This window comes from Bubalus kerabau, chromosome X (assembly GCF_029407905.1).
Source record: "Bubalus kerabau isolate K-KA32 ecotype Philippines breed swamp buffalo chromosome X, PCC_UOA_SB_1v2, whole genome shotgun sequence".
In the NCBI taxonomy this organism is placed as follows: Eukaryota; Metazoa; Chordata; class Mammalia; order Artiodactyla; family Bovidae; genus Bubalus; species Bubalus kerabau.
In genome coordinates, this window is record NC_073647.1 from 21,255,806 (window position 1) to 21,277,713 (window position 21,908).

The 21,908-nt window shown below is 42.8% G+C and overlaps 1 long non-coding RNA gene and 1 pseudogene across 33 annotated transcripts in view; one reads left to right on the plus strand and one right to left on the minus strand.

The window, feature by feature from the left end:
* The window catches only part of LOC129638447 (uncharacterized), a 37,472-nt gene extending 23,400 nt beyond the window's left edge, over positions 1–14,072 (plus strand). For 26 of the 33 annotated variants that reach the window (XR_008707806.1, XR_008707822.1, XR_008707815.1 and 23 more), the window contains 2 exons: positions 9,261–9,383; positions 13,543–14,072. This is a non-coding gene — a long non-coding RNA (uncharacterized LOC129638447). Of the gene's footprint in view, positions 1–6,874; positions 6,998–9,231; positions 9,384–13,542 lie in introns of all 33 variants that reach the window. The other 7 variants (XR_008707809.1, XR_008707810.1, XR_008707827.1 and 4 more) reach the window with 2 other exon arrangements.
* A 5,979-nt stretch (positions 14,073–20,051) lies between these two features.
* Positions 20,052–20,170, minus strand: LOC129640442 (uncharacterized; annotated as a pseudogene).
* Between the last annotated feature and the right edge of the window lie 1,738 nt (positions 20,171–21,908).

A 21,908-nucleotide genomic window follows, 5' to 3' on the forward strand; every position in this document is an offset into this window, starting at 1 on the left:
GGATCATGTCTTTTCCCCTTTGTGAAAAGCACTATACCTGGGACATATTAAGTGTTCAATAAGTGTTCTCAAAGCAATTAATACATGTATGTGCATACTCATGATAAACATGTAATTTTATAATTTGCTTTTCTTAACATCACAGTACACATTTGTACATTGTTTATTTTTCACATAATATACTTTAATAGTTTCCTAATAGTCCTTTCTATTCCATTAATGGACAGTCATTTGCTAATCATTGCCCTGTTAATGGCAATGGTTGCTTTCAGCCTCACACTGTTCATAATTACACTGAATCGAATACCTTTATACACCTGTTAGTTTTTGCAGTGAATGAAATTTCCAAGACTGAGATCAACATTTCTTTTTAGTTCTTGGTAACATGTTGCTTCTCAAGGAGGTTAAACCAATTTGCATTCACTTTGTATGGAGGTGACAATTTTAACCACAATTTTGTCAGCATTGTGGTTTTTTATTTTAGTATTGTTTTAAAATTATGTTTGTAATTGTTTTCAAATATTATCTCATTTTTCATTTTGTCCATCCCATTTCAATAAAATTTAATGTGTACATTTAATTTGAGTTCTATATGTAATTCAGAGCTTCCCTGGTAGCTCTGATGGTAAGGAATCTGCCTGCAGTGCAGGAGACCTGGGTTCGATCCCTGGAGAAGGGAGTGGCAATCCAGTCCAGTATTCTTGCCTGGAGAATTCTATGGACAGAGGAGCCTGGCTGGCTATAGTCCATGGGGTCGCAGAGGGTCAGACATGACTGAGTGACTATACTACTTTACTACTTTCATGTAATTCACACTCTTCACTTTTTTTTAATATTTATTTTTTCATTTGGCTGCTCTGGGTCTTAGTTGCAGCATATGGGATCGAATCTGGGCCCCTTGCACTGGGAGCATGGAGTCTCAAGTCACTGGACCACCAGGGAAGTCCCTCATCTTCACTCTTGAAGGATCCTTTCACTGGTTACAGAATTCTGGGTTGACAATATTTTGTCTTTAGCACTTTAAAGATGTTGTGCCACTGCCTTCTGGCCTTCATGATTTCTGATAAGACCATGGTCGTTTGAATAATTATTCCCCCATATATAATATTTTGTTTCTCTCTGGCTACACATAAGATTTACTTTTTATCCTTGGCTTTCATCCACTTGATTATGCTGGATTAGACATAAGTTTCTTCATATTTATTCTGTTTGAGATTCACCAAATTGGAAGTTTCTGGTCATTACTAAATTTTTTTCTTCTCTCCTGGGCTAATTACCTGTATATTAGATCTTTTGATAATGTCCCACAGATCCCTGAGGCTTTGCTCATTTTATTTTCTGACCTTTATTCTCCTTTGGATTGGAGAATTTCTCCTAATCTTCCCATTCACTGACTCTTTCTCTGTCTTTCCATTCTGCTTTTGAGTGCATTGAGGTTTCTTTCTAGTTTCAGTTTTAGAATTTCTTAGATTAAAAAACATAGTTTCTATTTTCTTTCTTGATTTCCTTCTTTTCCTCACTCATGAACATATTTTCCTTTACCCCATTGACTGTAGTTAAAATAGCTCTTTTAAAGTTCTTGTCTGATAATTTCAGCATCTAGGTCATCTCTGTGTTGAACTCAATGGGTTATCTTTTCTCTTGAGAATCAATGGGTCACATTTTCCTGGTTTTTTTTTTTTTTTTTTTTTTTTGTATGTTGTGTAATTTCATATTGTATACCACGCATTGTAATTGTTAGCTTGTGGATACTCTGGATTATACTATATTCCTCCAAAAAGGGTTGACACTTTTTTGTTTTAGTAAGCAATTAACTTAGTTAGCCTCAGACTGCAAACTCTGCCTCACCTATGGAGGTTATCAGCTCAATTAGCAGTTCAAATCTTTTAGCCTTAACTGTGAAAAGACTTGAGTCTACCCCCAGGAATGCATGGTTCAAAGGCCCAGGGTTCAGCCAGAAACCTTGGCTGAGTTTATGCATGGAATATGGGGACTTCCTATTCTGCTTCTCTAATTTGTAGGGTTCCCATGGCATTTTCAGATGGCTATAGTTACCCTGGGTTCTGACATCATCTGGTTTTTCAGGGCAGAAAGATGGCAGAGTTTCTGATGAAGTCTGTGCTCAAGGTCAAGCTGTAAAGATGGAAACTCACCCCATATCCCAGGCTTTCCTTTTCAGCTTCCATCCAGAATATGCCCCTTTTTTCTCTCTCTAGAATCTCTAGATTTCTTTTTTTTCTTTTTCTTGGTCATTTTCCTCAGAGTTTATAGTTGATATCTTCAGGGAGGTGGTTCTGTTAATGACTTATTCTACCATACTGGAAGTGGAAACTTTTCAATTTTTGAATAAAAAAGGACATTGGAAAATTTACCTCTAGTTAAAAAATTAATATACATGCATTTAAAAATGACATGACATAGAAAAACACAAAGAAGAAAGTAAACCTACTGTTAACATTTTGGTATATTTCCTTCCAGTTTTTTTTAATGTGTATATATATCCAATGTGCTTATTTAAGCATAGAAATATGTATATTTCTTATAACTAAAACAGGAACATACTATAGATATATTATAACCTGCTTCTCCTCCCAAACCAATATAGCAATATATAATAAACACTGAAAAAGAGCTGTTTAGGGTTTAAGAATAAAGAGTTGGTGAGCTTACTGAAGACAGATTGAAAAATGAGAACTTTGATCTAAAAGGGCATGGTGCTGAGAGGTGGTACCTTTTGAGGATGAGGTCCACAGAAGGGTCTCAAGACCCTGTCCTTGCAGGCATAATAGTATAGAGGGAACAGTGTCTTTTCTCAACCCTAAGTACCTGGGGAGGGGCTGAGGATTTGGGATAGGGCTGTGGTTTCTTCTGCTGACTCCTGGCTGTTAGAGACTGATGGGAGGAAGTCCCAGCCCTAGAGTTTGTGGTGGATTAGGCAGGCCACACAGGCAGATCTGTAGGACACTGGGAGCCACCGCAGTTCCTGGGTGGCCTGTCCAGCTGCAGGTCCTGACCATGCAGTACTAACTGCACATGGAGGAGATGAGGAGTGGGGCTCTGAGTTAGTGGAGCTGAGCTAACATTTGCTGCATTGATTAGAATTTTCAGGTGTTATCAACTATAGCTGAGGTGGACTTCCTTCAGATTCAAATTATCCGATGAGAATCTACTCCTTGTTCTTTAGAATCAGTCTCCCTTTGTATCGATTTGACCTGAGATACTCACTACTCTTCACTGCTTATCCATTTTTCATTAGATTGTCAGAGCTCCACTCAATTTTGTTAGCCACTGACTTCAAACTCACTGTATTCTAATCTGAGCTCATCATTTCCCTTCAGCTTATTGGGTTTCCTATTTTTGTTTAGGACACTACCCATAGGTCACCCAGTTGCCAAGAATCTTTGCTAACTCTTCCCTCTCTCCCAGGCTTCCATCTTCCAATCAGTTGCTGCATCTCAATGACTTTGATTTCTTGAAGTGGAGCCACTAAAGTCTTTTCAGTAGAGGGTAGGATGTGATGAGCTGTGGGCTTTATTAATAGTATGTAAAAGAACTCCGTGTATGTGTGGTGGGAGGAGAGACAGATGTAAGGCAGAGAGTCCAGTTTAGAAAACAGCAAAAGACTACAAAAGAGATGAGAATAGAAACTGTGACATGGAGGAGAGGATTTCAAGAGGCAACTCATAAATGAAATATGTAAACATTTTCAAAACCAGAAGAACTCTTAAAAGTTGAAAAGATGGTTAATGTAGTTCAAGATATACTTATTTAAAGTACATTTTTAAAGAAAGTATAGTATACACATGAAAAGTGAAGTGTCATCTTGATGAACTATCACAATCTGAACACACCTCTGTAACTATTACCCAGATCAAGAAACGGCGCATAACCAGCACCATAGAAGCCCCCTTAATGTCCCCTTCCAGTAATTTAGTCCCCCTCCAAGGTTAGTCATTAACCTTGGCATTAACTAATGCCATAGAATAATTTTGTCTGTCTTTTAACTTCATATAAATGAAATTCTATAGGGTAGATTATTTTGTCTGGCTTCTTGCATGCAACAGTATTTTTTTGGTGAGATTTATACATGTGTTGCTGTTGTTGTTTTAATAGAAATAGTTCTTTGCTTCTCAGTGCTGCTGCTAAGTCGCTTCAGTCGTGTCCAATTCTGTGCGACCCCATAGACGGCAGCCCACCAGGCTCCCCGGTCCCTGGGATTCTCCAGGCAAGAACACTGGAGTGGGTTGTCATTTCCTTCTCCAATGCATGAAAGTGAAAAGTGAAAGTGAAGTTGCCCAGTCGTGTCCAACTCTTAGCAACCTCATAGACTGCAGCCTATCAGGCTCCTCCGTCCATGGGATTTTCCAGGCAAGAGTACTGGAGTGGGGTGCCATTGCCTTCTCCGTTCTCAGTGCTACATAGAATTTAATCTATTGCTTATAATTATTTATGTTTCCAACTGGAAACTATTATGAATAGTGCTATATGAACATGCTTGTATATGTCTTTTTGGTACATGTGTCTATACATTTATGTTAGGAATATATTTAGGAGTGAATTTTGCTTGTTTCATAGGACAATATATATCTATATTTATGATACTGCCATATACTTATCCAATGTATTTGTACCAATTTATACTCTGCCTAGCAATGTAAGAGAATTCCAGTTCCAACACTTGGTATTATCTACCTTTTATTTTATTTTAGCCACACAGTGTGGCATGTGGATCTTAGATCCTCAACCAGGGATCAAACTTGTGCCTCTGCAGTGGAAATGCCAAGTCCTAACCATTGGACCACCAATTTAAACAGCTGAGTATGGCAGAAGCTGACACAACATTGTAAAGCAAGAATCCTGCAATTAAAAATAAATTTTAAAAATTGAAACCAATATTATCTAATTATCTTTATTTTTAAAATATTTTATTTTTTATTGACCTATAGTTGATTTACAATATTGTGTTACTTTCAGATGTATAGCGCAGTGATTCAGTTATATAAAAATATATATTCTTTTTTTCAGATTCTTTTCCCTTATAGATTATCACAAAATATTGAGTGCAGTTCCCTGTGCTGTGCAGTAGGTCCTTGGTGTTTGTCTTATCTGCCTTTTAAAATTTTAGCTATTCTGATAGTGTCTTTTGCTGCCCTTTTACTAGAGACAACCAAGCAGCATCAAATGTATTCATTTGCTCTGAATTAAAAGTGAGTCAAATTAAAGTGAGAGCCTGTCCTCAAGCAGCTCTCAATCCAGTGGGAGACTCCCTGACATGTAAACAAATAATTGCAACATAAAATATGTGCTATTGTAAGTACCAGGGTGGAGGCAAGATAATGTGTTTTGTTAGTATAGAGGAAGTAGTTGGCTGTGTTCACAGTTGGAGGCCCAGACTGGAGGGGCCTAGAAGAAAGAAGGATACAAGTTAGTTGACTATTAAAATAGAACAACTGGGAGGTGAATAAAAAAACAAAGCCACTGGAACTGTCAAGTAGTTAGAATTGACATGACATGACTAAATAAATGACTACTAAGACATGGGCTTGCCTGGTGGCTCAGAAGGTAAAGAATCTACCTGTAACACAGGTGACCCGGGTTCAATCCCTGGGTCAGGAAGATCCCCTGGATAAGGAAATGGTAACCCACTCCAGGATTCTTGCCTGGAGGGGCTTCCCTGATAGCTCAGTTGGTAAAGAATCCACCCACAATGCAGGAGACCCCAGTTTGATTCCTGGGTTGGGAAGATCCGCTGGAGAAGGGATAGGCTACCCACTCCAGTATTCTTGGGCTTTCCTGGTGGCTCAGCTGGTAAAGAATCGGCCTGCAATGCGGAAGACCTGGGTTCCATCCCTGGGTTGGGAAGATCCCCTGGAGAAGGGAAAGGCTACCCACTCCAATATTCTGGCCTGGAGAATTCCATGGACTGTATAGTCCATGGGGTCGCAAAAGATCAGACACGACTGAGTGACTTTCACTTCACTTCACTTCATTCTTGCCTGGAGAATCCCACAGACAGAGGAGCCTGGTAGGCTACAGTCCATGGGGTCGCAAAGAGTTAGATACGACTGAGCAACTTTCAAAAAATGAATAGGGGATGGAATTAACAGACAGTGATATTAAGGAAGCAGAATGGACAGGGAGACATCCCGTGCAATGTGGAAAATCAGAAACTTATCAATGGCGACTCCAGGTTTTGGATCCAGGTGTCTGAGTGGATGCTATTGTTATAGGTAAAGAAAGAGCTTGAGAGTGGGAGGTGGGAAAGATATCTTCAGTTTGGACATGCCGAGTTTGAAAGGCCTGTGGGCTGTCTAGGTGGAGCTATCATCAGTAGGCATTTGGACATAGGGGCTTGGAGCTCATAAGAAAGTGATGGGAGAGAACTGTGGATATTTTTGAACATTATTTACTTGGCTGCACTGGGTCTTAGTTGTGGCATGTGGAATCTTTTTTTTTTTTCTTTTTAATTGCCCATGTGGAGACTTTTAGTTGCTGCATGTGGGATCTAGGTCCCTGCTACTGCTGCTAAGTCACTTTAGTCATGTCCGACTCTGTGTGACCCCCATAGACGGCAGCCCACCAGGATCCCCCGTCCCTGGGATTCTCCAGGCAAGAACACCCTGACCAAGGATCAAATCTGGGCCCCCTGCATTGGGAGGACAGAGTCTTAGCCACTGGGCCACCAGGGAAGTCCTGTGCTGTGGATATTATTTGAGGGATATTTGGTGTTTTGGAGTATCTGAACCATGGGAATGCATGAGATCAACAGGGAGATTGTGAGCAAGCTTAGGACAGAACCCTGTGGAATCTCACCTTTAAAAGGCAAATGGTAGAAGATGACCTTCTCCAAATTGAGGCTTCTGCATACTTCTAGGTTGGGGACAGGAAGCAAGCACAGAGGGAAAGGCTGAAGACACAGGAAGGAGACATGATGAGCAATGACTCAGAAGTGGGGAGGGACACCTGTTGCTGACCCTGGGGAAGAAATGAAGAAAGGGTAGGTTTGGAAACATGTACCTATAAATAAGTTTGAAGACAAGGGAAGGAATAAAAAGTTCATACATTATGGCGTGTATCTTGGTGAGGACATCTGCCCAGTGTCCTGCTAAGAGTGAAGGCGGCAGAGCTGGGGCCTGGGATTTGAGGAGTGCTAAGACCTGCCTCTTGAGAAACCTGTATGCAGGTCAGGAAGCAACAGTTAGAACTGGACATGGAACAACAGACTGATTCCAAATAGGAAAAGGAGTATGTCAAGGCTATATATTGTCACCCTGCTTATTTAACTTATATGCAGAGTACATCATGAGAAACGCTGGGCTGGAGGAAGCACAAGCTGGAATCAAGATTGCCAGGAGAAATATCAATAACCTCAGATATGCAGATGACACCACCATTATGGCAGAAAGTGAAGAAAAACTAAAGAGTCTCTTGATGAAAGTGAAAGAGGAGAGTGAAAAAGTTGGCTTAAAACTCAACATTCAGAAAACTAAGATCATGGCATCCGGTCCCATCACTTCATGGCAAATAGATGGGGAAACAGTGGAAACAGTGGCTGACTATTTTTGAGGGCTCCAAAATCACTGCAGATGGTGATTGCAGCCATGAAATTAAAAGACGCTTACTCCTTGGAAGGAAAGTTATGACCAACCTAGACAGCATATTAAAAAGCAGAGACATTATTTTGTCAACAAAGGTCCGTCTAGTCAAGGCTATGGTTTTTCCAGTAGTCATGTATGGATGTGAGAGTTGGACTATAAAGAAAGCTGAGCACTGAGGAATTGATGCTTTTGAACTGTGGTGTTGGAGAAGATTCTTGAGAGTCCCTTGGACTGCAAGGAGATCCAACCAGTCCATCCTAAAGGAGATCAGTCCTGGGTGTTATATTGGAAGGACTGATGTTGAAGCTGAAACTCCAATACTTTGGCCACCTGATGCGAAGAGCTGACTCATTTGAAAAGACCCTGATGCTGGGAAAGATTGAGGGCAGGAGAAGAAGGGGGTGACAGAGGATGAGATGGTTGGATGGCATCACCGGCTCAATGGACATGGATTTGTGTAGACTCCGGCAGTCGGTGATGGACTGTGCTGTCGTTCATGGGGTCACAAAGAGTTGGACACGACTGAGCGACTGAACTGAAAGTTTGGATTAGTCATTGTGGTGAATGGGAGGTACAGAGGACTCCTATCAACAATAAGATTGCAGAGTAGCCTTGAAGTCTTTACAAGGTCAGCTACCATGTAAGTCAAGGTTCCCCAACTCAGGGAGAGTCTTGGTTAAAAACAAGCAAATAACCCTCCTGGGGCCAACACCCTAGGAATCCACTTTCTGCTGAGCTTCAGGACTCTTCCATTTTGCTGAAGGGGTATCAGGAGAAGTGGCTTTTAGTGGAGATTAAGGTGGACTGGGGGAAATTCTCAACATGTCATTGAGTGATGGGAAGAGGAAATGAGGCCCTGTCTGGTGTGATATCTTTCTGCTAGGTTTCTCATCTGTCTCTGCTCTGGTCACTTCTCTCTCCTGCCTGTGGCTGGATTCCCTTACCTTGCTTTAAGTCTTGAGATCCAGCTGCGTACCTTTGTGCCCATCCCTGGTGGCAGCCAGCAGTGAGGTACTCGGTTGGCCAAAAATTCGTGCAGGGTTTTCCCAAGCAAACTTTTTGGCCAACCCGATAGTAGCACTCCCAATTTTCTTAGTTGACACCTGGGGAATTTGGGGCCATCAAGCCAGAATGAATTCAGTCAGCCTTTGCCTCCACCTTGTCTTTGCTTTTTGTGCTGCCTGGAATTCTCACCCAGCCATCAGCACATCCTGTTCTTAGATTTTAAACCAGCTAGTGCAAAAGTGAAGGCAACTTACAGACCATAGGTTACACTTGAGAAACACAGGCCTAGAGGCATCATCTTTCCAGTTAGATGAGGGGTGGAGCTCTTGATCCAATGGGACCTCCAATGAAGATCCCATTACAGTGTTAGCAAAATGTTGGATGTTAACCAAAAACTGTCCATCAACTTGCAACTCCAGCAATTATAGCTTCCACATGGGAATTTTTACTCTAGATGGGACTACATTTCATCCAGGGAGAGCTATCTGGATGGCTCTTATTCAGGATGCAGGTGTGTTGGGTGATTTAAGTAGTTAACATTTGTGAAACATGTCGTGCTTTTTCAATGCAAGGTGGTTTGAGAAGAGTCTACTATTGTTAACATTGTCTTCTTTTTGAGACACTCCAGAAGTCAGAGTGTTTTTGCACTAATTTCAGGATTGGACCAAGTTAATCCATTTCTGCAAAATGCCCAAGGAGCCAGCATGACTTGGAAATGAAGGACAAAAGGGACCCTCTGAAGATTCAAAGACCTCTCAGGACAATTGATGCCAAGAAATGGTAAGCAAATTAGCACTTTGGCTAACTAAAAAATAAATACTAGAAATAGTCAGTGAAAATGGCCCATCACCTTGATAAACAGTCAGTCTGTTTGAGTAGCATTTCCAGTGTTAATTGGGGTCTGGTGACTCAGTGCCTTGGTGGCCAAAAATCAGTTGTGGAAAAAAAAACAAAAAACAAAGAGAAGGTACTGAGAGGCCAGGCCCAGGGCCCAGGGCTTCTCCCATCTGCACGCAGCCCCCAGGCCAGCCCTTTGGAACACCAGATGTTTATGCTCTACTTCCTGACCTCCCTTCCAAATGGCAGTTCTTGGGGTCCCACTGAAGGGCTTTGCAGGCTGTTTGTTATTTGTGTGGAGTGCTGTGGATTTGATTTTTTCCTGAAATGACTTCCTGACAGACTTGTTTCCCAAAATGACAGTATTTCACTAGGAAATGGTTTGAAATCAAGGGCCAAAAGGTGGACAAGTTCTCCACTGTTCTCCACAGGCCTGAGACCCCAACAGTGGCCTGGGCCCATGGGCAGGGAGGGAGAGCGATCTCTATGAACTGAGGAAGATCTTCGGTTTAAAGCAGCGTATTTTTTAAGAGTCCTTGAGGAGACACGAGCTTGGGAGTGCTTTGCCTTCCCCAGTGTGGAAACCATGCCAAGGGTAACGAGAGGAGTAAACGAAAATGTTGAGCCTGGCAGCATGAAAGACTGAGTAAGCCCATAATTCAGTCATTTGTGAAGTGGCTGGAGAAATCGCCTTCTTGTTGGCAGAGCAGTCCCATGTAGGTGATGACATGTCAGTAATAAAGTGCCTGTCACTCCCACTTGCGTCAGGCCTCTGGTTCTGGATGCCACAGGGAAGAAGGGACTGCTTAATGGCACAAACAGAACCATTGATTGAAAGGCCTGATCCAGTGCTTTCAGCTCTCTGAACAGCCAGCTCTGGCTGTCTTTGAGATGCTGGCCCTCGCTGTGGACAAAGTAGTGGCTTCTATATGAGTCACATCCCTTCCCATAAGCCCGCCTCTTTGGGGAAACCCCATTAGCTTGGCGCTAAACAGACTCAAGTCAAAACTGGTCAGAAACTACAAGCCCCATATTCTGTACCCAATATGGTGCCAGGCAGACAGGGGAGAAGTAGTACATCTGCTTACTGTGGGGAGAAGAGAGACACACAGTACACATAGAAAATGTTAGGACGGGCATAGACCCAAGCAGTGGAATTTACTGCAGGAGAGGGTTCACAGCTTTATGGAGTCACCAGTGAAGGTTTGTGAGGGAGATGAAGAGGGTAGAAGGAGGTCCAGTGGAGGATTAGAGTGTGAGCAAAGATGATGAGGCATGTGCAGGATCGATGAGGATGAAGTGAGGGAGGGAAATGGTTGGAGACAGGTTGGAGTTAGAGTTGGGCTCAGGGAGGATTCAGTGCCACAGTGAGGCCTTTGGAATGTGATACCTGGGCAATATAGAGGGCCCTGGGGCCCTCTCTTTAGGAAGACAGGGGCTTCCTAAAGAGAGAATTGTTTGTGGCAAATGCCTGTGGCTCTGTGTGCAGGACTTGGAGTTGTGGGAAGGGGACATCGCAACCACGCAGCGGTTAATGCTTAGCCTAGGCTGAGGGCTGGGAAGACTCGAGTGCGTGCTAAGTCACTTCAGTCGTGTCTGACTCTTTGAGACCCCACGGACTGCAGCCCGCCAGGCCCCTCCGTCCATGGGATTCTCCAGGCAAGAATACTGGAGTGGGTTGCCATTCCCTCCTCTGGGGTGGGGAGGCAGGGAGGATGCAAGACATCATGGCTATGGCATAGGCCAGAACTCTTAAACCACACACCTGGGTTCCAATCTGCCCATTCACCACTTGAGCAACAAACCTCACCTCTTTGAGCCTCAGTTTCCTTCTCTGTAAGCTGGAGCAAAACCCTCTTGCTTGCGTCATGGGAAAATGGCCTAGATACAAAGAAATATGTCGCTAGCACACAGGCTATTAAGCAGTGGCTTCACATGTTCATACTCATTGGAAGAGACTTTTTGAGAAAGAACCAGCAGGACTGGGTACCAGCTAGGACTAGACTTGTGGGGGATGGTGGGACGGGAGTGGGGTGGGGTGGGGGACAGTGGCCCAGATGCCTGAGCCTGGGGAATGAGCTGGTTCTGGGTGGGGGTGGTGGCAAGCCAAGTCATTTCAGACAGCGTCTGCCAGGGTAAGAGGAACTGCCTTCTAGTCATCTGTTTCATATGTATATTCATCTTCGCTGTGCTCAGGCTGCAAGAGGGCCTTGTTTAGAGAAACAGTGCGGCAAAGCAGAAGAAGGTATATTTTAAAGTGACAGGTCTAAAAATACTGCTGTCTCCTTGCCCTTTCACAGCTGCAGATTCCCAATCCTGATCCTCACTGGGAGAAATAATAAAATGCATATGTTTATAATAAAAATCATATTTCCCTCTTCCTGTGATGTCTCCCAGTTGTAGGTTCCCATCCGTTTGCTGTTTTACCTATCATTTAACAAATGTATTTTAAGAAAAGTAATCTTTTCCACTGACATGTCCTATAAACGTCACATCCTCAGCTTTGGTTCTCATTGAGGAACCGAGATGCATGTTTTGAATATTTCCAAAAATGCTTTTCACTCCATTCCCAGGCAAGGATTTTCCAATCTTTGGTTAGAGATCAGATATACAGAGAATGCACTATATAGTGATGTGGGTCCCTAGGGCTGGATTATCAGCAGATGATAATAATTATCAGCAGGATGAGAATTTAGGTTCTGGGAAAATTAGCTACTATTGGCAGCTGAAATCCAGGCCTTTGTTCTTCTGTAGGTCATCCCCAAGGTGTCCTCAGTGCGAGGTATCCTGAGAAGTCAGACCTGGGGGCTTACAACGAGTGGAGTGAGGTGGACGCTGGGAGGTTTCTCGTGAAGGACTGTGGAAGGCAAGGCTGAGATAGGACAGTGGGCAAGTTCAGCATTCAGTGTGTGAAGGGCAGGGAAACACCCCTTCCCTTGGTCTGAGGGAAGAGGCTCAATCTGAGGGCAGGTGGATGATAGCTGGCTTTGGTCACAGATGTGTCATCCTGTGGAATAAAGAAAGTGTGTAGCATGTACTTAGTATGATGCCGGGCACATAGTAGGCCCTCGAGCAAGCAGGAGATGAGGGCTGTCAGTGGCCCTGCCAACTGTGCTGCAGGTCCAGGCAGGCTTGGGTTAGGGGCTGGAAATAGGGAGGCAATGCAGAAGAGTGGTATGAGGGAGAAGACAGACAGAAAGGACTTGGGGGAACCAAGCCAGGGACAGCCAACAGGATAGGGGAGAAGGGTAGAGAAAGAGTAGTGATTAGGAGGCTGGCAGGGAGCAAGTTCTCCCTGGTATACTTGGTCATTTCATTGATTCATTCATGCATTTAGCTAACAAGTATTTATTGAGCATCTACTGTGTCCTAAGCCCCGATCTAGGTGCTGGTGATTCAGCAGCAAATAAATTAAGAGAGGGACCCTTCTCCAACAGAATTTACAGACTCATGGCAATAGGTGACAAAGGAGGTTCGGGGCTGGGCCTGGAGAGCCATAGTCCAAAGCTTACCTACCCAACCTGTGGAACCCACCAAATGGGAGCCCAGAAGTTGTTCATCTCAGTCCTTCTCAGTGGTGATCTGCCCTGAATAGTGGGGCCAATCCCACCCCAAGCTCCTTGACAGGGCCGGTTCTACCTGGAGGCACAGGAGACCCCTCACACTGAGGACTATTTCTGGGGGGAAAAGTCTGTTTCCTGCCCCTGTCTCCTGTGGCCAGAAATGCCTCCCACAGAGAAGAAAGCCTAACTTTCCCCATCTCAAGATCCGAATACACTAGGGAAAGTAAAAACTAAACTAACTAAATGATGAATGCTAATCACTAGGGGGAATCAAGCAGGGGAAAGGGAAGGGGAGTGTTGGGGGAAGGACCCTCAATTTACACAGGGGAGTCAGGGAGTCATTTCAATAAGATTCCATTTCAGTGGAAAACTGAAGGAGGAGAGGAGGTGAGCCACGTAGATCTCAGGTGGGAGAGAGAATTCCAGAAAGATGGAACAGTCTGAGCAAAGACTCTAAAGTAAGATTGTACCTGGCATTTTCTTTTTATTAGTGAATCTTTTTTAAAATTTATTTTTATTTATTTATTTTACTGTACCAGGTCTGAGTTGTGGCATGTGGGATCTAGTTCCCTGACCATGGATTGAAACTGGGCCCCCTTCATTGGGAGCATGGAGTCTTAGCCACTGGACCACCAGGGAAGTCCTTGTGCCCAGCATTTCTGAGAAACAATCTACAAGTTGTGGCTGGAGCAGAATGTGTGAGAGGGGAGCAGAATACGCTGGCATGATGGGAAGCCAGACCACGTGGGGCCTTGTGGACCACGGTTAAGACTTTGGCTTTGACTCGGGATAAAATGAAGAACTGTGGCAAAGTGTTGAGCAGGAATGACATGGTTTGATCTGCAATTGAAATAGTTCAGTCTGGATGCTGTGTTTTATGTTTCCTTTTATTTTTTTAAAGAAAATTGAAGTATAGTTGATTTACAATATTGTGTTTCAGGTGTATAGTAAAGTGATTCAGTTTTATATATATTTATTTTTTCAGGTTATTTTCCATTATAGGTTACTATAAGATATTGACTAGTTCTCTGTGCTGTATAGTAAATTAAATCCTTATTGTTTATAGGTAGTAGTGTGTATCTGTTAATCCCATACCCCTAATTTATGCATCCCTCTTACCCTTTGGTAACCATAAGTTTGTTTTCTATATCTGGGAGTCTATTTATGTTTTACAAATAAGTTCATTTGTATCACTTTTTTAGATACCACATATAAATGAAATCATATGGTATGTTTTTCTCTGACTTCACTAAGTATGATAATCTCTAGGTCCATCTATGTTGCTGCAAATGGCAATTTTCATTCTTTTTTAATGGCTGAGTAATATTCCATTGAATATCTATATATCTACATCTATCTATACCACATCTTCTTTTATATTGGGTTATAGCCAATTAACAAGATTGTGATAGTTTCAGGTGAACAGAGAAGGGACTCAGCTACATATACATGTATCCATTCTCCCCCAAACTCCCCTCCCATCCAGGCTGCCACATAACATTGAGCAGAGTTCCCTGTGCTATATATACAGTAGTGTGATGTATCACATCTTCTTAAGCCAGTTGTCTATTGGTGGGTAGTTGGGTTGCTTCCATGTCTTGGCTATTGTAAATAGTGCTTCACTGAACATTGGGGTGCATGGATCTTTTCAGATTAGAGTTTTCATCTTTTCTGGTTATATGCTCAGGAGGGAGATTGCTCAGTCACATGGTTTCTCTAGTTTTTTAAGGAGCTGCATACTGTTTTCCATAGTGACTGCAGCAATTTACATTCCCACCAACAGTGTAGGAGTGTTCCCTTTTCTCCACACCCTCTCCAGCATTTATTATTTGTAGACTTTTTGATTATTGGCTGCTACGTTTAGATGAGAGTGTGGGAGAATAAAGGTAGAAGCATGGGGGGGGCTTATTGACATAGTCCTGGGGTAGAGATGATGGCAGCTCAGGCCAGGATGGCAGAGGTGGAGGAGATGAGATGTGGTCAGATTCCAGATAGAGTTTGAAAGTGTTGAAAATGTTAGTCACACAGTCACGTCCAACTCTTTGTGACCCGATGGACTAAAGCCCACCAGACTCCTCTGTTCATGGGATTCTCCAGGCAAGAATATTGGAGTGGGCTGCCATTCCCTTCTCCATAGAGTTTGAAGGTAGAGCCAATAGCATTTGCTGATGGATTGGATTGAGGGCTTAAGAGAAAAGGAGGAATCAAAAATGATGCCCAGGACTTGGGTTTATGCAATTGGAGGACCAGAGTTGCATTAGAGAGATTGAGAAGGTTGTGAGTGGGTTTGAGGAAGGAAGTAGACACAGGTCAAATGTTGGGGTTTTGGCATGTTGAATTTGAGAAACTTCTCTGGTATCTAAGTGGAAAGGTAGAGTAGACAGTGGAATAGATGGACTTGGAATTGATGGAATAGGCCTGAGTTGACCTTTAATTGGCAAAGGATAGGGGTCTGGGCAGCTACATGGAGGCAGGGCCCCAGCTATCTCCTTCACTCCATTCTCAGGGCTGCAGCTGGATCAGGTATAGGATGCATCTTTGGACAAAGCTGAGATTCTCCCTTCCTTTGCTGTTTCCTTGGCTTGTATTGGTTTGTCTTCCTCAGGTCCTAGGCTCCTTGTACTACTTTGGCTGCTCAGAGTTCCACACCTCTTGGCCCCTCTCACTGTCTTTTTCCTATAGCTCTGGGAAAGAAGGAGCAGGCTAGACTCCAAAGTTGGGTGGAGGGCAGGTTGGTTGCAGTCAGCCTGAGGTTCCCTTGGGGTCACTGGCTATTGGCATCAATTTCAGAAATAACTTACAAGAATAAAGTGCTGGGAATACTGCAGTTAGTATGTTCTTTGAACCCATAAGTACAATTAACATCTTCTTTGGAGGTTACATTTCTCATGTTTGCAGAAGGGATTTTTTTCCTTGTGATGGTGTAGTAACACGTACAAGTAAAATAGTGCATAAATACTAGAGTCTTTCTTGGACATGTGCCTGAGTCTTCTTTTCTGATTCTCCATTTTCTATCTTGGTGCTGTCAGGTCCCTGGAGGGTACTACCTGTTCCCATCTGCTTCTGATGCAGAGGGTCACTTAGGTTTTCCAAACCCAGAAACCCTCAGATAACTTAACTTCTGTAATTGCTTAGCAACCCCACTTGGTACCAGTGGGCTGGAGAGTGAGCTACTGTTTCCCAGGTGTGTGGCAAGATCACAGATGTTCTTGGCATGTGGCTAAGCAGCCAATCACAGACAAAATCAAATTTGGGTGCCCTGGTGCACATGGAGAGGCTGTAGTTATTAACCAGAATGAACCCTCTTCTTTCCTTGATAACTAACACTATTCCTTAACCTTGCTCTTATGGACTGCACATTGTGTACATGGATATACTGGCAGGAAGCATGGAATTATTTATTTTCTCATCACGTTCTTCTGACATAATTGCATAGAAACCTTATGGCGCTTTGGAGATCTTCTGTTTATGAGTCACAGAAATTAACTTTCTTTTCATAAGAGGTCTTTATAAAAAGGAAAAATAGAGCCAAATGCCTGTTCTTTGAACTTAAGTTGCCTTTCTTGACTCGCTGAAACCTGAATCTGGATGTCTGTTAGTCTTAGCCTTGCTTTAGCTTTGAATTTCAATTATTCAGCCTCTGTACCCAAGAGAATGCCTGAAACAAATGTCCCAACCTGGATCTCACCCATTACTGAACTCAATCATTTTTCTCCCCTGTCCCTGTTGCCTAGGTAGTCCCGAAGGGACTATGGGGAATCCACAGAACTCTGTAATGAAATAGCCACCTAGGGTTTTATAAAAATGTTTGGAGACCCTAGGTATGGAGGAGATTATAGTGTCTCCTGATGCTATAGGTTAATCAACTGAAAAATAATATTAAATTGAAAATAAGTATAAGGAAGCCCAACAAAGTTGTTTTTTCCATAATGATTATATAATTCAATTCTATTTCTGAAATACCAAACCTCAGATGCTTTCAGCTACTTTTTTGGGGGGCGCCTAGCTTCATAGGAACCCTAAGCATGGGATGAATTTGTCTATTGGGTAAACCATTTCTGTTGCCAATGAATATTTTGTCACCATGTTTAGCTCCAAAAGTAACTGGGGGTAAAATGTGTTCTTGGGATGTTAATTATCACTTTATAATTCCTGGAACAACCTTTAAGAGAACTGTTTTCTATTTAAAAGGACTGAGCTTACAGCTTGGTCTCATTGCCATTAAGAGAAAGAAGGTACTGGGAATTCCTTGGCAGTCCAGTGGTTAGGACTCTGTGCTTCCTCTGCAGGGGGCCTGGGTTCAATCACTGGTCACGGACTAGCTTCTCTCAGAGCTAGGACCATAGGCAACTGCTGATCATTGAATGGGTTGGGAAAGATCAGACTTTCAGTTGAATTGGAGCTGGGCTGCTGGAGCAGGGGGGTGAACTAGAGTTCAAAATGCCCAGGACAGCATGTACAGTGGGGCAAAGCCCAGAGAGCCCGGGTCAGGGTCCACACCAGTCTGGTGCTGAGGGTAAGCCATGAGAAAAAGCAGAGGGGTATATTGGAACCCTTCCCAAAATGAAAAGGAGAAGGAAATGGAAAGTAGTTCTTGGGGACCACAAGGTAGGGACAAGAGAGAAAGTCAGGAACTCATTCAGGCAAGCATTTGACTCAGCAAGCATAAGACTCAAATTAGGAGACCTAGGGATTTCCTGGTGGTTGAGTGGTTGGGCCTTGGTACTTTGACTGCTGAGAGCCTGGGGTTTGATCCCTGGTCGGGAAACTAAGATCCTTCAAGCTGCATGTCATGGCCAAAAAAAAGAAAAGAAGACCTAGAGAATGTACAACAAATATCAATTTTGTCCAAAAGTGCCTTATATCCATTGGTACTGCAAAAACTGGCCCCAGGATATGCACAGCCCAAAATAGACAGGTGTGAGCATCTAAGTGGTGGAGTCTGACTGATGGTAAAGCTAAGGGATCAGGGGGAGGAGCACACGGACTCGGATTCACTTGGTCTGATGAGCCCAATGGAAAGGTGCACGTTTTATCCGAGACAGATGAAAATGAATAGAGAAACTCTTGTTTGTCCAGGCCACCTTAGACTATGGGATAGTCCAGGACCTGAGTGGTAACCAGGTGCCAACCTTGTTCACAAAACGCCTACTGGCAAAGGTGCTGGCTCGTCCAGTACATAGACTCAATGCGTGGTTAGAGCATATGGCTGAGTCCCACCCAATCTCAGATCTGGATCTCTAACCCCTGGACTTCTGACTGTCCCGGGGTCCTGAGAGGTTCAAATTCCTCTTTGTGTGGCCATGGGGATTTGTTGTACTCCGCAGTTCCATTGTCTTACTGTATTCCTGAGAATGCTTTCTTGTGCAGCTCCTAAGATCAGTTAAGAGCAGGAACCTCCCCCTCCTGCCCCCACCATGATTACTGCCAGCTCTCAGCCAGCTTTTACTGGTCTGGTCTCACAAGTCATGTTTGGGCATCCTGGTAGCTTTAACTTTTAAGTTTTGCAGTGCCATTCTGTCAAAAGGACTGAGGGCAAGGTCCCCAAACACCGGACTGGGTGCCCTTGAAAGACCCCATGCATGTTTGTGCTTGAAGCATTTCCTCCTGACTGACGGTCTTCAGGGGTCCCACACAAGCCAGGAGGCTTCTGTTCTCTCCTCCTGCAAATGGAGTTCTTGTTTTCCTGATAATTAGGGTCACTTTCCTCTCCTTTCTTTGTTTGGAAATCCTTATTTCAATTGACCCAAGGACTTGCTTCTTAGCCCCCCAAATCATTTTTACTATTATATTCACTATATATGGGTTAAAGATAGTACTTCTTTTTACTATATTTTATTGCAATTCAAAATAACATAGACTGCCATTTTAGCCATTTTAAGTGTACAATTCAATAGCATTAATCACATTTACAGGGTTATACAGCTATCATTTTAAAAATATCTCATCACCCCAAACAGAAACTCTGTACCCATTAAGCAATAACTCCCCATCCCCCACTCCCTCCAGTCCCTGGTAACCTCTAAACTAATCTGTCTCTATGAATTGATGTATTCTAGATATTTCATATAAGCAGAACCATATAAGCTTTTTATGTCTGGTTATATAATTTATAATGTTTTCAAAGTTCATCTAAAGTTGCAGCTATGTTTTAGAACCTCATTGCTGTATAAAACTGAACAATGTTTCATTGTATGGATTTTCTTTATTCATTCACCTGCTGATGGACAGTTGGGTTGTTTCCACCTTTGGGCTATGGCGAACAATGCTGTTAAGAATGTGGGTGTACAAATATACGTTTGAGTTCCTGTTTTCAGTTCTTTGGGGGTATATACCTGGCAGTGGAATTGTTGGATCATATGGCAATACTACTTTAGAGGAACCAGCAAACTATTTTCCACAGAGGCTCCATCTTTTTATAGTCCCACCAGCAATCTATGAGGGTTTCAGTTTCTCTACATCTGTGCCAACACTTATTATTTTCCATTTTAAAAATTATAGCCATCCTGCTGGGTATGATGTGGTATCTTCTGTGGTTTTGAATTGCATTTCCCTGATGACTATTGATGAGCATCTTTTCATGTACTTATAACCCATTTATATATCTTCCTTGGAGAAATGTCTATTCTAGTCCTTTGCTCATTTCAATTAGGATGTTTGTCTTTTTGTTGAGTATTAGTTTTAATATCCTTCAGGATATCAAACCCTCATCAAATATATGATCTACAAATGTTTTCTCCCATATGTGAGTTATTTTTTTCCCACACTTTTTTCCCCCCTAAATGTCTATTTCATTCTTTACATCTTCTTTTTCTTCACTGAAACTTTCTATTTTTCCATTTATGTCAAGAGTTCCAGATTTCTTATTGGAGCACCTTTTTTTTTTGCCATGCCACATGGCTTGCTGGATCTCAGTTCCATGACCAGGGCTTGAACCTGAGCCACGACAGTAAAAAATCTAGAATTCTAACCACTAGGTCACCAGGGATCGTCCAGAATTCTTTAAAATTAGCTTGGGGATAGATGCCAAGTCTAGTTTTGCTTTTTAAGCCTATAGCATCTGGAATTCTCAGGTGGTCTCCCACTGAAGTACCAACCAGGCCCAACCCTGCTTAGCTTTGTAGATCAGATGAAATTCAGTGACTTCAGGGTGGTATGGCTGTAGTTTTTACACTCTCTTGATAGAGTGTTGATGCAAAAAAAACTTGAAAAGATGCTTGACATCAAGAGTCATTAGGAAAATACACATTAAAACCACAGCGAGATCATACTTCACACTCACTCGCTCAGTCATATCCGACTCTTTGACCCCATGAACTGCAGCCCGCCAGGCTCCTCTGTCCAAGGGGATTCTCCAGGCAAGAATACTGGGGTGGGTTGCCATGCCCTCCTCCAGGGGATCTTCCTAACCCAAGAATCAAACCCAGGCCTCCTGCACTGCAGGCAGATTCTTTACCAACTGAGCCACCAGGGAAGCCCCTCACTAGGATGGTAATGATCAAAAAGACAAATGCAAGTGCTGGTGAGAACTGTGAATAAATCAGAACTCTTATATATTGCTAGTGCAATGGGAAAATGGTGCCATCAATTCGTAAATACAGAAATTCCTCAAAAGATTACACATAAAGTTACTGTTATGGCATAACAATTCCAACCCTAGGTATATATCCAGAAGAATTGAATACACATATCCACAGATCCATACAGACATTGTATAGGAATGTCGTAGCAGCATTATTAGCAGCAACCCAAAGGAGGGACTAATCCAAGTGTCCATTGAGGAAAGAATTACAAAGTATGGAATATCCATACAATAGAGTATTATTTGGTCAAAAAAAGGGATGAATTCCTGATACATGTTCCTCATTTATGAACTTGGAAACACTATACTATGTGAGAGAAGCCATTTGCCAGACACATATTTTGTGATTCCATTTGTCTGAAATGAACAGAATAGGCCAACATATCTAGAGCTTAGGATGATGGGGAAAAGGGAATTATGGCTAATGGATACAGGTTTGTTTCATTTTGTGGTGATAAACATGAAAAGAAAATTATTATAGTGATGATTGTACAACACAGTGAATGCACAGAAAACCACTAAATGATAGTTGTTTTTTAAATTTTTGGCCACACCCCATGGCATGTGGGATCTTAGTTCTCAGACCAGGGATCGAACCCATGCCATCTGCAGTGGAAGTATGTAGTCTTAATGACTGGACCACCAGGGAAGTCCCTAAATGATATACTTTAAATGGCTGAATTGCATGATATGCAGATTATATCACAGTAAAGCTGTTTAAAAAATGAAAAGAAAGAATATGCTAGGGACCATATGTGATCCATATTTCCTGTTGTTAACTAGCTAGTCCCTCCCAGAAAAAGTTTGCTGACTCCAATTTGGGCCCAGCACTCTCAGCTTACCTCTAAGGAGGCTAGGACCTGCTCATGCTTCGCCCTGCATCTGCTGCAGACGCTCTAACCCATCCCTTGTTAACACACAGCAGCATCCCGAAGTGAGCAATCTGCTGCCTAGAGGATTTTGAGATGAAATCCCAAAGCCCTGTTGCCCAAGGTTTCCCAATCTTAAGTAATAAACTCTTGGGGAGACTCCAGGGCAATGAGAAACCTCCTCTTCCCATCAGATGGCCCCAGGGCCTCCTCCTAGCCCTGTGCCCCTTGGGATTTCAGAACACAGCTTCTTCTCTGCACTGAAACCGACTTCTGACACCCTGCAACATTTACAAATTGCTTCAGGACAAGAAATCCTTAGAAGGTACATTAAGTAAGACTTTGTATCCCTTATCATAAAACATTTAAAGTAAAATTTAAACATGGATTTGAAACAGAGATTGTAGGGTGTTTCATCTTGCTTCTTCAGGATTAAAGGTGCGTATGAGCCTCT